This window comes from Schistocerca serialis, chromosome 11, assembly GCF_023864345.2.
Source record: "Schistocerca serialis cubense isolate TAMUIC-IGC-003099 chromosome 11, iqSchSeri2.2, whole genome shotgun sequence".
NCBI lineage: Eukaryota > Metazoa > Arthropoda > Insecta > Orthoptera > Acrididae > Schistocerca > Schistocerca serialis.
The window spans coordinates 96,705,039-96,720,346 of NC_064648.1; positions in this window are offsets into that span (position 1 = coordinate 96,705,039).

Sequence of the window (15,308 nt, forward strand, 5' to 3'; positions counted from 1 at the left end):
CTATTTAATTTTGTATTTATAACCCTGTATTCACTTGACCAGAAGTCTTATTCCTCCTGCCACTGTACTTTTCCTTTTTAAATGTTCTAACCTACCTGTCCGATTAGGGATCTGATATTCCATATTCTGATCCACAGAACACCAGTTTTGTTTCTCCTGATAACAATGTCCTCCTGAGTAGTCCCAGCCTGGAGATTCAAATGGGAGACTATTTTACCTCCAGAATATTTTACCCATGAGAACGCCATCATCATTTAACCATACAGTAAAGCAGCATGCCCTCGAGAAAAATTACAGCTGTAGTTTCCCCTTGGTTTCAGCCTTTTGCAATGCCAGCACAGCAAGGCCGTTTTGGTTAATGCCACAAAGCCAGATCAGTCAATCATCCAGACTGTTGCCCCTGCGACTACTGAAAAGGCTGCTGCCCTTTTCAGGAACCACACGTTTGTCTAGACTCTCAACAGATACCCCTCCGTTGTCGTTGCACCTATGGTACCGCTATATGAATCGCTGAGGCATGATAGCCTCCCCACCTAAGATACAACTTACACATCACCACTTGATTGTCATCCTTCATTATCTGGCACAGTTCACAAGTTCTGATAACTGTTAAGACTTTCTTACTTAAGTTCTTAAGGGGACATGCTTGTGAAAATGACCAAAAATTTGAAAAAAAAAATTCTTGGTCCATAGAAATAAGCATTTCATGCTGATTTCAAGAATGTATAGTTAATGGGCATTATCATTTTCCGTTTGTTCTTAAATTTTGGTTGAACGTAATTCTGTACAGTGGCCATTCCCATCTGCCAGTTTGAAGTGCAACAGAATATGTGATGCATTATTCTGTTCCGTTTTTTTTTTCATCATTAGTTAGGGATCATTAACACACGTGTATTCTAGAAGGCACTGACTCCAAGAAACAAAGTACAGGCATGTCTAGAAGGCTGTGGTTTGAATGTTTACATTAGTGGTTTTATAGTAATTGTGTGTTGTTTTGTTTCTCTGTGTGTGTGTTTCCTGTGCTACAAATGCCGAGAGTAAAGATATTTAGCCTCAAACGAAAGTTTCGCGGCAAACAGTTCCAAACATAACCAAATAATACACATCAGTTGCTTCAAAAGTCACCCATGGAAACTGTGTCTACAGACAGTGCTTCTAGACATAAACTTTCACTTTCAGAATGTAATAAGAACAAGCCTAGTAGTATTGTAAGCAGCAATAATGACGGAAATGTTGTTGTGAACCTAAATAACCTGTCAAAGACTTTTGAAGAGTGCTTACACAAAGTGAAATTTATTCTTTGACTTAATATTATAGACTAGCAATAAGGAGTAATGTAGGAAATTTTGTGTACAGGTGGTCAACAGTAAATGAATTACTCTCTTTTATAGGAGGTTTAGATACCATGAACAATGAAAAAAGAAACCAAAATCCAGAAGAGACAAATCACAGCAATAGTAAACATAATTCAGAATTTCAGGGAAAGAAAAAAGCAAACTTTTGTCAGGTAACAAATTATACTTGGGGCAAGTATAAACAACTGAGTAATAGGCTGAAAAATGCAAATGCAAAAACACTTAGTAGTACTAAAAGGGATGATGATAAAACAATATTTTGATGATATACACAGTGATGAGCCACATTATTTGAGGAAGATGGGCAGTGTCCTGGTCAAAGAGCCAAAACCGAGGATGTACAAGGATTGGAACTTTAATAATGGCAACCATTTCTTTACAGCTTATACAAAATAGATGTGTGTTTCAAAGTTTTACTGACCTTCAAAGTAGTCACCAGCATTGTGTATAGCCCGTTGCCAGTGATGTGGAGGTCGTAGAATACTCTTAGCAGTGCCAGTTGTGATAATAGTTTGAGCAGAGTGGTCTGCTGCCTAACGAATTTGTGGAAGTTCTGAAGCGAATTCCGTGAAGTGTTTCCTTCGGTTTAGAAATCGAGGGCTTAGGTCAGAGGTGGTATAGCACTTAGCAGCCCCATCAGTCAAACAAATCAGTAACAGGTTACAATGAAAGTGCTTGAGCATTGTCCTGCAAAATGGTGGTCTGGTCCTGTAGAAAGTGTCATACTTTTGTCTCTATGCTGTTCATTTTTGGAACACAACCTATGATCATCTTAGAGATAGAAGTGATGACACTTTCTGGGACCTGACCATCATTTTGCAGGACAATGCTCAAGCATGTACAGTGCAAGCTGTTACTGACTTGTTTGACTGATGGGGCTGCTAAGGGCTATACTACCTACTGCACTCTTCTGACTTAAGCCCTTGTGAGTTCAACTCGATTTCTAAACTGAAGGAAACACTTCATGGAATTCGCTTCAGAACTCCCACAAATTCGTTGGGCAGCAGACCACTCTGCTCAAACTGTCATCACAACTGGCACTGCTAAGAGTATTCTACAACCTCCACATCACTGGCAACAGGTTATACACAATGCTGGTGACTACTTTGAAGGTCAGTAAAACTTTGAAACACATATCTATTTTGTATAAGCTGTAAAGAAATAGTTGCCATTATTAAAGTTCCAATCCTTGTACATCCTGGGTTTTGGCTCTTTGACCAGGACACTGCCCATCTTCCTCAAATAATGTGGCTCATCACTGTGTATATAATCGAAATATTGTTTTATCATCATCCCTTTTAGTACTCCTAAGTGTTTCTGCATTTGCATTTCTCAGCCTATTACTCAGTTGTTTATGCTTACCCCAAGTATAATTTGTTACCTGACAAAAGTTTGCTTCTTTCTTTCCCTGAAATTCTGAATTATGTTTACTATTGCTGTGATTTGCCTCTTCTGGATTTTGGTTTCTTTTTCCATTGTTCATGGTATCTAAACCTCCTATAAAAAGAGAGTAATTCATTTACCATTGACCACCTGTACACAAAATTTCTTTAGGTACATAGTAAATTAAACATCTAACTAGTATCTTCACTATATTCTCGAGAGGGTAGTCTACAGACTTCAATCGGATAAGGTGACACACTGCACACTTTTTAAAAATGCCCCATGAACTATTATAACATTTTAAGTGCAGTAATTCTAATGTTAGTTTCTTCTGTATAGCTCCTGATCTATATTTTTGTTTAAATATTTCCTGAAAAAAAAATTCTGAGATGTAAATTCCTCTGTGTGTGCATTTCCTCACACTGTTGCATCCCCTACCAAGTAAGTCAATGCAGAATCTATGTTCTTAGAATCCTCCTACTTTTGTTGTAAGGTCCTAGAAAATACTATCAAGAAATAAGTAGAATGTACACTCATGTTCAGAAAAAATCAGAACAGCTTGAACGACTAGAGATAGGACATTGATATTCACAGGGCATGTACATTAGTGTGTTCTGCAGAAATGATTAGCATTTCAGTCACCTCGTTCCAGCCTGCCTCTTGTTGCCTAGTAGGCACAGGGCCTGCCACGGGCACTGGTAACGCGTTCCACGCATGATGGCATAGATGCATATACGATGTGAAAGGAGTCTTGTTGTATAGCCATCCATGCTCCATTCACTTGGTTCCAAAGTTCATCTGTGGTGGTCAGCACTGGGTCACAGCACTGCACCCGTCATTTCACCACATACCACACATTTTCGAATGGTGGCAACGTCTGGAGATCTGGTGGGCCATGGCAAAAGGCTGACACCAAGAAGGTACAAGTTCAAGCAGCAACATGTGGTTGTCCATTATCTTGCTGAAAAATGGAATCTGGGGTGTTATTCAGAAAGGGCAAAGCTATGAGTCACAAGAAGTCACACTGGTCACGGTGCCGTGGACTAGCAGCAAATGTGATTTGTAGTTGTACCCAATAGCACCCCCCATCGTGCTTTTCCATCATTGATATTTGCTTAAAGTTGGTGCTGTGTGTCTTTTGCAAATGTAGTCACTGTGATGTCACTCCCTGTCTGCAGTGAACCAAAATGTGGCCATCATTTTCAAATAAACAGAACTTGGATTCATCCAAAAACACTATCTGATGCTATTCCTGTCCCCAGTGACGTCATTCCATACACCACTGAGGTCTAACATGTTTTAGCCATATGCACATTTTATCAGCAGGTGGTGGTGTGCCGCGATATTGATGCTGACCTTCAACCCGTGGGCCGACATGATACAAATGCTAATCATGTCTGCCGAACATACTAATATACATGTCCTGTGAATATGAATGTCCTATCTCTAGTCGTTCGAGGTGTTCTGTTTTTTCTGAACATCACTTTACGTTACCACCAGGTTTAAATTTCGCAAAATGTTTCTGCATATTCAAGTTACTTCCTTCCTAATTACACTGTAGGAAATACTGCAACCAGCCCCAAATATTTTTAAATTATTTTATTAAACCATTACTAGTTACAGAGCTGCCTAACATCAGATAGCAGTACTGACTTCTTTGCAAGTTTTACATTTGTGTCCTGAATTATAACAAGGTATTTGTGTTACACTGTTTACAAAAGGCTTTACATTTGTTTTATAAAATATATCAAAGTTTTTATGAGTAAACAGTTTTATGCCCATACATGCTCTATACTTCACAAAAAGCCCTCCTTTACATCTTATAAGGCAGTGGTTTGATTTTCTTTTACAGTCCATGTTGATCAATGAAGTGAGCTAAATACGCGATGGCTCATACATTTGTTTACATCGGCAGCTGATATAGTGTACCAAAGACTGATATATATGAACAGGTATGGCACACTTTTAGAGCTACTGCAAATGTACTTTTAATGGTACATATAATTCCATACAGTTATACATTTAATTATTAAGGTTTCAAAGATGCTGATAATGGTCAATGAAGAATTTTCTCTCTGTCAATTAATTATTACTGATATCATTTAAAATTATAGGAGCTGTATGAAATTTTGGAGGTATATTGGATTTCTTTCTTTCCTGTTCTAGTTAAGGAAATATCCCTAAGTCATCTTTGATGCTTATTTCTGTGTTTCCACATTGGATCATGTGACTAGCAAAATTTGACTTATTTAGGTTGTCGAGCCTGAGAGCATCTATGTGTTCACAGTTATTGTACATTAAACCACTTACCAGTTTGCCTAAGTTCAAGTTGGGGCACACAGAACAATTTAGTTTATAAATGCCAGACGTATGCTGTACTTCAGTTTTTAAATTTAAGTAGTGAATAATTTTGTCTTTCATTTTATTGTTTGTGGAAAAATTAATTTTGATATTTTTTTGCATGGAATAAGTTTGCAATATGATATGATGCTTTACCAATGAATGGTAAGCAGATATATTTCACAGAATTCTGAGGAGCTATTTGAGCTAAATTGCTGTTTTATTTGGACTTAGAGCTATTTTTGTCACTGTATTTCTTTTTAATTCTGTTGTGAAGTTTAGTGATGGTGTCAGAGCTCTAACCATCATTATGGGTGATTAGTTTGATTGTTTTTAGTTCTTGCAGTTTATCTTCAGTGTCCAAATGGATTTTTTTCCATTCTGTTGAGTGTTACCCTACAATACACCATTTTGTGTTGCTCAAGGAGATATGATTAGCTGCTGTCGTGGCATCCCTTGTAGTGGGTTTTCTATATATTTTAAACTTATGTTTACCACTGCATTTACTAATTTTTTATCCAAGAAATTTATGCCACTATCAATTTCATGCACAACAGTAAAATTTAGGTTTCGGTGGGATTTGTTAACCTCTTTTGAAAACTAACTAACTTCTTCTATCGTTCCATCAAATGAGGTAAGTGTGTCATCCCCATAGCGTCTGTAATATACGACTTTTTTCTTTATTGTCATATTGGCATTGAAAAGGATGTTTCTAAATGATTTATGCAAATATTGGCTAGCAGGCTAGCTAGGCACCTGCCTACTGCAAGGCCATCTTCTTGTTCATACAAATTGTTATTAAAGCTGAACTAGTTTTGTGATAGCACTAAGATTATAAGTTTAACTAGATCATAAATTTCTGGTATACTGATCTTTTTTATGTTTAAGCATGTTACTTTTAATTACAGAGATCGTTTCTTTTACCAGTACATTTGTAAGCAAGTTAAATATCAAAGAATGTGAATGTGGCTATGTGTGGTATGGGGATGTCTTTGACGTTTCCTGAAATCTCATGGCTATTGTTTTCGCTAAAAATTATTTTCAAATGTAAAAGGCCTTGGTGACAATTTCATTAAGTTTTTTTTTTGTTTTTTTTGTTTTTTTAGTAAGTGCTCTTGAGGTCACAATCAGACATATAGGACAATGTTCTTTGTGAATCTATGATTGTGATCAAAGTCCTGAAGGTGGAGGTACATTATTGCGCATTCAGATTTTTCAATTGAGACTAGGATGAAGTTGCACTCTCTGAGGGCTTTTTTATGCTTAGCCTATAATTTTAGGTCTGGCTAAGTATTAATTTCTTTTATGTTACATTTCTGAAAAAAATCTACATCTACATCTACATCCATACTCTGCAAGCCACCTGACGGTGTGTGGCAGAGGGTACCTTGAGTACCTCTATCGGTTCTCCCTTCTATTCCAGTCTCGTATTGTTCGTGGAAAGAAGGATTGTTGGTATGCCTCTGTGTGGGCTCTAATCTCTCTGATTTTATCCTCATGGTCTCTTCATGAGATATACGTAGGAAGGAGCAATATACTGCTTGACTCCTCGGTGAAGGTATGTTCTCGAAATTTCAACAAAAGCCCGTACCGAGCTACTGAGCGTCTCTCCTGCAAAGTCTTCCACTCGAGTTTATCTATCATCTCCGTAACGCTTTCGCAATTACTAAATGATCCTGTAACAATGTGTGCTGCTCTCTGTTGGATCTTCTCTATCTCTTCTATCAACCCTATCTGGTACGGATCCCACACTGCTGAGCAGTATTCAAGCAGTGGGTGAACAAGCGTACTGTAACCTACTTCCTTTGTTTTCGGATTGCATTTCCTTAGGATTCTTCCAATGAATCTCAGTCTGGCATCTGCTTTACTGACGATCAACTTGATACGATAATTCCATTTTAAATCACTCCTAATGCATACTCCCCAATAATTTATGGAATTAACTGCTTCCAATTGTTGACCTGGTATATTGTAGCTAAATGATAAGGGATCTTTCTTTCTATGTATTTGCAGCACATTACACTTGTCTACATTCCATTGCCATTCTCTGCACCATGCGTTAATTCACTGCAGATCCTCCTGCATTTCAGTACAATTTTCCATTGTTACAACCTCTCGATATACCACAGTATCATCTGCAAAAAGCCTCAGTGAACTTCCGATGTCATCCACAAGGTCACTTATGTATATTGTGATTAGCAATGGTCCCACAACACTCCTCTGTGGCACACCTGAAATCACTCTTACTTCGGAAGACTTCTCTCCACTGAGAATGACATGCTGCATTCTGTTATCTAGGAATTCTTCAATCCAATCACACAATTGGTCTGATAGTCCATGTGCTCTTATTTTGGTCATTAAACGACTGTGGGGAACTGTATCGAATGCCTTGTGGAAGTCAAGAAACACGGCATCTACCTGTGAACCCGTGTCTATGACCCTCTGAGTCTCGTGAACGAATAGCACGAGCTGGGTTTCACACAACCGTCTTTTTTGAAACCCATGCTGATTCCTACAGAGAAGATTTCAAGTCTCCAGAAAAGTCATTATACTCGAACATAATACGTGTTCCAAAATTCTACAACTGATCAACGTTAGAGATATAGGTCTATAGTTCTGCACATCTGTTCGACGTCCCTTCTTGAAAACGGGGATGACCTGTGCCCTTTTCCAATCCTTTGGAATGCTACGCTCTTCTAGAGACCTATGGTACACCGCTGCAAGAAGGGGGGCAAGTTCCTTCGCGTACTCTGTGGAAAATCGAACTGGAATCCCATCAGGTCCAGTGGCCTTTCCTCTTTTCAACGATTTTAATTGTTTCTCTATCCCTCTGTCATCTATTTTGATATCTACCATTTTGTCATCTGTGCGACAATCTAGAGAAGGAACTACAGTGCAATCTTCCTCTGTGAAACAACTTTGGGAAAAGACATTTAGTATTTCGGCCTTTAGTCTGTCATCCTTTGTTTCAGTACCATTTTGGTCACAGAGTGTCTGGACATTTTGTTTTGATCCACCTACCGCTTTGACATAAGACCAAAATTTCTTAGGATTTCCTGCCAAGTCATTACACAGAACTTTACTTTCGAATTCATTGAATGCCTCTCGCACAGCCCTCCTCACGCTACATTTTGCTTTGCGTAATTTTTGTTTGTCTGCAAGGCTTTGGCTATATTTATGTTTGCTGTAAAGTTCCCTTTGCTTCTGCAGCAGTTTTCTAACTTGGTTGTTGTACCACGGTGGCTCTTTTCCAGCTCTTATGATCTTGCTTGGCACATACTCATCTAATGCATATTGTACGATGGCTTTGAACTTTGTCCACTGATGCTCAACACTATCTGTACTTGAGACAAAACTTTTGTGTTGAGCCATCAGGTACTCTGAAATCTGCTTTTCGTCACTTTTGCTAAACAGAAAAATCTTCCTACCTTTTTTAATATTTCTATTTACTGCTGAAATCATCGATGTAGTAAATGCTTTATGATCGCTGATTCCCTGTTCTGCGTTAACTGTTTCAAATAGTTCGGGTCTGTTTGTCACCAGAAGGTGTAATATGTTATCGCCACGGGTCGGTTCTCTGTTTAACTGCTCAAGGTAATTTTCAGATAAAGCACTTAAATAAATTTCACTGGATTCTTTGTCCCTGCCACCTGTTATGAACGTTTGAGTCTCCCAGTCTATATCCAGTAAATTAAAATCTCCACCCAGAACTATAACATGGTGGGGAAATCTACTTGAAATATTTTCCAAATTATCCTTCAGGTGCTCAGCCACAACAGCTGTTGAGCCAAGGGGCCTATAGAGACATACAATTACCATGTCTGAGCCTGCTTTAACCGTGACCTTCACCCAAATTATTTCACATTTCGGATCTCCGTCAATTTCCTTCGATACTATTGCACTTCGTATCATTATAAACACGCCTCCCCCTTCACTGTCCAGCCTGTCTCTGTGGTATACATTCCAATGTGAGTTTAGAATTTCATTACTGTTTACATCTGGTTTCAGCCAACTTTCTGTCCCTAGCACTATGTGGGCATTGTGACCGTTTATTAATGAGAGCAGTTCGGGGACCTTTCTATAGATGCTCCTGCAGTTTATTACTAGCACATTAATATTGTTATTCCCTGTTGCATTTTGCCTACTCCTACCTTGCCGTGTCTCAGGAGGTGTCTTGTCGGGCCTAGGGAGGGAATTCTCTAACCTAAAAAACTCACATGTGCACTCCACACCTGCTCCGCTACCCTTGTAGCCACTTCCTGCGTATAGTGCATGCCTGACCTATTCAGGGGGACCCTACATTTCTCCACTCGATAGCGGAGGTTGAGAAATTTGCATCCCAGATCTCCGCAGAATCGTCTGAGCCTCTGGTTTAAGCCTTCCACTCGGCTCCAAACCAGAGGACCGCGATCGGTTCTGGGAACAATACTACAAATAGTTAGCTCAGATTCCACCTTGCGAGCAAGGCTTTCCACCTTCACCAACTCCGCCAACTGCCTGTATGAACTGAGGATGACCTCTGAACCCAGACGTCAGGAGTCATTGGTGCTGACATGAGCAACAATTTGCAGTCGGGTGCACCCAGTGCTCTCTATCGCCACTGGCAGGGCCTCCTCCACATCTCGGATTAGACCCCCCGGCAAGCAGACAGAGTGAACACTGACCTCCTTCCCCGACCTTTCCGCTATTTCCCTAATCACCTGCCTAACGTTCGAGCACCCAATCACTAATAAACCCCTCCCCCCATGTGCCTGCTCAGTCCTTGCTGAAGGAGCCGCCACATGTCCACTCACAGGCAGAGTGGGCGATGACACATGGCCAGCCTCCACATTGACCCTCCGCCTCGTGCGCAGTGAACGCCACTGAAACCGCCACTCCCCTTGGGGAGAGGGTGGCCCAACTCCACCCGGTACCTGCGAAGATGTCTCAACAGCAGGGACAGTGCGTGAAGCATGTAACACCTGGGGTGTACCATGCGACACACCAGACTCCCCACAGACTCCCTCCAGACTACACTCCGAGGCAGCAGCCTGAAGACAGCTGACCATGGCCATCAACATGTTCAGCTGTTCTCGAACAGTGGCCAGCTCCTCCTGCATCCGTACACAGCAGTCACACATCCTATCCATCCTAAGAAATCAATTTACTGTAGAGGGTTAATCAACTGTTAACTAGACTGCTAATTCACTAACGGCGGCTGACAGTTGACTAAACTGTGGTTACTAGACACTTCTTGTAGAAAACAATGAAAATAGCACTACCTGTCTCTGGACTGTATTGAAAACAAACACTAGCACTACTGGCACTATGGCTGACTAAAGGGACTCTCTCTAACTGTATTCAAAACAAACACAAAATCTATGGAACACTATTACTAGCACTCGACAATTAAAGCTTCCTAAAAGCAAAAACACACGGAAGAAGAAGTGAAAAGTAGGAAAACCACAGTTAATACTTAAATTAACGTATCTCGCTGCACAGCAGGCATGAAGCAGATGACGACACTGACACTACTGGCACTATGGCTGACTAAAGGGGCTCTCTCTGGCTTCATTCTAGTGTTTGTTTATGTAATCGTCTTCATACATTATCACTGTAGAGCTTTGTTCTCAATGAGTTTTTTATTTATTTTTCTGAGATCAGCTGAGTATTGCAAAAATTTGCATTGCGTCTTGTTTGTGTCTGTGAGTTCCTGGATTAGCTTGTTTATTTTATTACCTACAGCATTTTCACTGCAATTATTTAATTTGGTTATCTCACATGCAATTCTGGTTTCAACGATTGCTTCTTTAATGTTAATTTTTACTTGTTTAAGTTGTAATGTTATGTTTTGGGGCCTTGTTTAGCAGATTTTGTTCAAAATTAATGAAACTAATAGTTCTAAAGTTGATAACTCTATCAAAGAAACAATCTTCAACAGATGATGGGTTTTTGTACAACTTCTTGCTTGAAATTAGGGCTTTTATGATATGATGTTTTGTCCTAATGAAAACACCAGTTTCGTCTACAATGCATATGAAATGCACAGGAAACAGCAAGTTATTTCATTCTAAATGAAGTACATACATCTGACTATTCAGAAGCTCTTTCTGTTTGTACTGAGCTCTCATTTCACTACGTAGCCAACACAGTTCACACTTTACCTTTGCTAGATATGCAGTTTCACTGATGTTCTTGACATTCACTTTGATATACTTTAGAATGACTCTTTCAGCAAGACGCTTTTTGTTAAATGCTACAGTAAGTATTACTTTCATTAGCTGAAGCTTGCACTTTTCACAAATCATGCACAGAGCTCCTTACCTGGTGACATAATAACAAAATTATTTTATCCACCTTGGTGAGAGAACACTGGAGCTGTTTTCGTAAATTATACTGTGGGAGTAACATTGACGTTTTTGGAAGTTTTACATTTTTGACCTGAAGTATAACAATGTTTCTGTGATTACATACTTTACAAAAGGTTTTACATATGCATCCTAAAAGATAACCAAGTTATTGTGATTACAAAGTTATATACTTATATACATTCCATAAATTGCACTTTACATACTATAAGATGAAGGTCTAATTACTCTTTTACAATCCACGTTGATTAATGCTGCCATGTACAAATGTATCCACCACCTTGTATTTAGTTCATTGACCAACATGAAATGTAAAAGAAAATCAAACCTCTGCCTTATAATATGTAACAGAGAGCTTTTCATGAAGTAGACACAATGTATAGAACATATATACGTGTAAATTTATGCAATCATAAAAACTTTGAAATATTTTAGAACACAAATGTAAAACCTTTCATAAATTAAGCAATCACAAAAACTTTCTTCTGTTTTAGGACACAATTGTAAAACTTGTAAAGAAGTCAAGGCTACCCATCTAATGATGGGCTCAGGCCTTAAATTAGTGCTGGCACAATTTAAAAAAATCTTTTAGCTGGTTGCAGTATTTTTCCTAAAGTGTGATTTATGAAAACAGATGTGGTGTTCTCTAACTAAAATGGATAAAATACTATCTAATTGAAATATTTTCAATAATGTACTAGTGGCACAGGGTTTTCCCAGATACTGATTTTCTTTCTATTGTGGTTTTTGCTAACTCATCCCATAATCATTTGAATTCCATGTTTTGTTGAGTAGCCTCATTCCCCAGAAAGTTTGATACACTACTGGCCATTAAAATTGCTACACCAAGAAGAAATGCAGATGATAAACGGGTATTCATTGGACAAATATATTATACTAGAACTGACATGTGATTACATTTTCACGCAGTTTGGGTGCATAGATCCTGAGAAATCACTACCCAGAACAACCAACTCTGGCCGTAATAACGGCCTTCATACGCCTGGGCATTGCTGGAAATAATAACGGCCTTGATACGCTTGGGCATTGCTGGAAATAATAACGGCCTTGATATGCCTGGGCATTGAGTCAAACAGAGCTTCGATGGCATATACAGGTACAGCTGCCTATGCAGCTTCAACACGATACCACAGTTCATCAAGAGTAGTGACTGGCATATTGTGATGAGTCAGTTGCTCTGCCACTATTGACCAGACATTTTCAATTGGTGAGAGATCTGGAGAATGTGCTGGCCAGGGCAGCAGTCGAACATTTTCTGTATCCAAAAGGCCTGTACAGGACCTGCAACATGTGGTCATGCATAATCCTACTGAAATGTAGGGTTTCACAGGGATCGAATGAAGGCTAGAGCCACGGATCGTAACATATCTGAAATGTAACGTCCACTGTTCAAAGTGCTGTCAATGTGAACAAGAGGTGACCGAGATTTGTAACCAATGGCACCTCATACCATCACACCGGATGATACGCCAATATGGCAATGACGAATACATGCTTCCAATGTGCGTTCATCACGATGTCGCCAAACACAGATGCGACCATCATGATGCTGTAAACAGAACCTGGATTCATCCGAAAAATTACATTTTGCCGTTCGTGCACCCAGGTTTGCCGTCGAGTACACTATCGCAGGTGCTCCTGTCTGTAATGCAGCATCAAGGGTAACCGCAGCCATGGTCTCCAAGCTGATAGTCCACGCTGCTGCAAACATTGTCGAACTGTTCGTGCAGATGGTTGTCGTTTTGCAAACGTCCCCATCTGTTGACTCAGGGATTGAGACATGGCTCCACAATCCGTTACAGCCATTCGGATAAGATGCCTGTTATCTCGACTGCTAGTGATACTAGGCCATTGGGATCCAGCACAGCATTCTATATTACCCTCCTGAACCCACCAAATCCATATTCTGCTAACAGTCACTGGATCTTGACCAACGTGAGCAGCAATGTCATGATACGATAAACCGCAATTGCGATAGGCTACAATCCAACCTTTATCAAAGTCGGAAACATGATGGTATGCATTTCTCCTCTTTACACGAGGCACACAACAACATTTCACCAGGCAATGCCAGTCAGCAGCTGTTTGTGTATGAGAAATCAGTTGGAAACTTTCCTCATGTCAGCACGTTGTAGGTGTTGCCACTGGCGCCAACCTTGTGTGAATGCTCTGAAAAGCTGATCATTTGTATATCACAGCATCTTCTTCCTGTTGGTTAAATTTCGCGTCTGTAGCACATCATCTTCATGGTGTAAAAATTTTAATGGCCACGAGTGTATTATCCAAGTTCTTTGCTTTTTCTCAAAATTTCTGTTCTACTAATTCTTGAATTTTTTCCTCCAAACTGGTAAGTGTATCTTGTGAACAAATTGGTTCACCATTTTCACGCCACTGTTCTAATAATTAGATATGGCCTTGTGCATCTGAGAATGGATCCTTTACATATTTGCAAACCTTCTCAGTCAAATCACATAAACGATCTACAATGATTTGTGATTCCTTAATATAACCATGTATTTCACACCTTACCAAATCACACTGCCATAAAATTTCAGTGTGTATCTCCTATTTTAATGCGGACAGTTTTTCATGTAATTAATTACCTAGCCTCATCTCAACGTGCAATTTCGGAACCTCACAAGTTTCCCAAATCTATTTCTTTAGCTCTTCTACTAATTTTGCATTACTATTTTCTGGCTTTGATGTACACTTTTGTTTTTGAAGCATTTCACTACTAAGGTGATTGCCTTGAGCCATAATATTATATTTCATAATTACAACTTCACAAGAAAAACTGCTATATTTATTCCCTGTCCCTCAGGGGTTATTTTTTTAGTCATGCAAGTACAGTGGGTCTGTAAAGTCACGGTGCAGTTATGAACACATGTTGTGGCTAATTGAAACCAAATGAAAGACTGGAACTTGCACTACTTGGACAGTATAGCAAAGTGTTTCTGTAGTATGATGTTCAATGATGTGTGTGTATGTAAGTCATGAAGCAACCCAACAAACCGGGTAGCAGCAGCAGCTGATCAGGCCATGTCAGTCGAGATGTTGATGATACAAAGAAAAGTTTAGTGTAATTCGTGGCATGCTTAATCCAAATCCATGGCCGATGTTCAACTTGAATATCATCACACGCACAACAAAGAGCCACCACTTATAAAAAAAAAAAAAAAAACATTAATTGGTGGGATACGCAGTTAAAGGAGACTGGCAGTTTGTTGATGAACCATGTTCTGGTAGGCAATCACTACGCACAGAGCCCGTAGAAGCTGTAATGAGAGCCAAAAAATCTGGTGTATGTAGCATTGAAAATTAGACCTAAAAAAAATATCAGTTCATAAGGGTTGAAACAAAAGCTCATCTTTTTAGGGTTACAAATTGTGGTTGTTGCACAGTATCAAACTGACTGATAGGTCCAAACGATTGAAGTTAGTTACACATATGCTTAATGAGATTGATTATGATGAACAATTTATGTAGAAGATTGTGTATAGCTATGATGCCACATTCCATTTCTGTCATATTCATCACTGTTCATCAGAATATGGGCTTCAGAAAATCCTTGTGCCTACGCTGAACACGCGGTCAACACATGGTGTGCCCTGATGCATAAGTTTTAGGCCAATTTTTCTACATGGTACAGACTATGACGTCAACAACTACCTTGACATGTTGCATTGAAGGCAGTGGCAGTGCCACAATTTGCAGAAGGTATCATGTTTGAACATGATGGCACTCCTCCACACTATATCAATAATGTTTGCAAATTTTTGGATACAGAATTTCCCCCCACGAAGAACAGGAAGGGGTGGTTTCAACTCATGACCACCATGATCCTGGACCTAGTATCATTAGA